Source organism: Sinocyclocheilus rhinocerous, unplaced genomic scaffold (genome assembly GCF_001515625.1).
Source record: "Sinocyclocheilus rhinocerous isolate Xijiao unplaced genomic scaffold, SAMN03320098_v1.1 scaffold615, whole genome shotgun sequence".
Lineage (NCBI taxonomy): Eukaryota > Metazoa > Chordata > Actinopteri > Cypriniformes > Cyprinidae > Sinocyclocheilus > Sinocyclocheilus rhinocerous.
In genome coordinates this window covers 1,985,001-1,986,662 of record NW_015631049.1, presented here as the reverse complement: position 1 = coordinate 1,986,662, position 1,662 = coordinate 1,985,001, and positions in this window count along the sequence as shown.

Sequence of the window (1,662 nt, the reverse complement as noted above, 5' to 3'; positions counted from 1 at the left end):
TATTGTTGCCGCCGCCACCATGTCGTGGAGACGCTGTGTATTTCGTTGTGAAAGCGAAGCTACTTTGTTTGTGCAACAAAGTTCGTAGTTCGGGAAGAAGGAGGCGGGAACCGGCGAACATTCAAACTGTAACGAAGAGGCTGAAGCCGAGTGAGAATCCATATGCAGAAGTTTATTTAAAGGGCAATCCAGAAACAGCGTCAGAAAGGCAGTAGTCTAAACACAGTCAATCAGTCCAATCGGCAGCCAAAACAGAGGGAAAATCCAATAATCAGAAGTAGAATCAAACAGGCAAGAAGTCATACACAATATCAACAGGCAATGGTAATAGAATGCTCGGTAAGGCAGTGAGACTGGCAATACTTCGCAGAGAGTGTTTGGGCAAGCCATGCTTTATGGCTGCCAAACAGGAAGTCACCAACGAGGCAGCAGAGGGAGCGTGACAGTCAATACTCGGGCGAGGGCTTCCTCTGCTGGCCTGGCATTACAATATGTTATAACTTTCACCAAAATTACTGTGTTTTTGTTCATTTAATAATTGTTTGGAGACCTCTTGTGGCGATAATAAGTATTTGGGGTAATTTGCCTTGCCTGTGAAACCACACCCCCACCCCCAGCAGAGAAGTTTATCTGATGCTGAGAGGTGGTAGGTAAAATGTGCTCCCGCAAAATGAGTTTTCTTTGTAACTTGACACTTGTTGATTTCACAAATAATATTAAGATAAACGGTTAATGATGTTGTGTAACAAGATGTTAAGTGACTGTGATTGTATTTGATGAACTTTGTGGAGTTTGGATGCAATTTGCTCGACATGTGCGTTGCATGGCTGACGCCATCTCTTTGAATCAAACACAGGTTTATCTCTCATTTCTGTTTGCTCTTTTAGATGAATGTACATGTGTATAAATGCCCACTGTCGCCAGAGGATGTATTTCTCTCCTTGTTGTGTTACAGGTATGTTTATTTGTTTGAATCTTGACTGTTAAAACTGTTCTATTAAGACAGATGCGCGCTGTGTTGCGTTCTGGTGTTTGTTAACAGCAGAGAAGTTTATCTGATGCTGAGAGGTGATGAATGTACATGTGTATAAATGCCCACTGTCGCCAGAGGATGTATTTCTCTCCTTGTTGTGTTACAGTAAACAACGCATGAAACGCAGTTCTCTGTGTCCACCTGTGATTTATGTGCTGTTGGATGAGAAGCGTTACACTGGTGCCGTGACTCGTCGCATCGCGAAGATCCGCATGACGCAGATCGCCGTGTGGTTGCTGAATTCCGAAGAACGTCATACTTTCACCGCAGAATCAAGAAGACTGGACGAATAGTAGACTGGTTGGTCGTTCCTTTTACATTCTGAACAGTATTTCTTGAGTCAAGTGAAACATTTCATGAATTTTGGACTCCGTTTGAACTTTGGATTCAATTCGCCATGCTTTCGTGATTGAATTATATCTGTTTAGGCAAGTTCAACTCTAATTTTGTAAGGATTTTTTTCTTTTTTTTTTTCTATTATCTTTCACCCCCTCATCCATTTTGAAATAATGGCTGAGAAATTTCCTTCAGATTATGATGCTACTAGCCCATTTGTCCCTAGAGGGAGGGGTGTTTTACTTTCTGGGTTGAATAATGGTGGCATGACACGCAACGAGTCATTTTGTGGA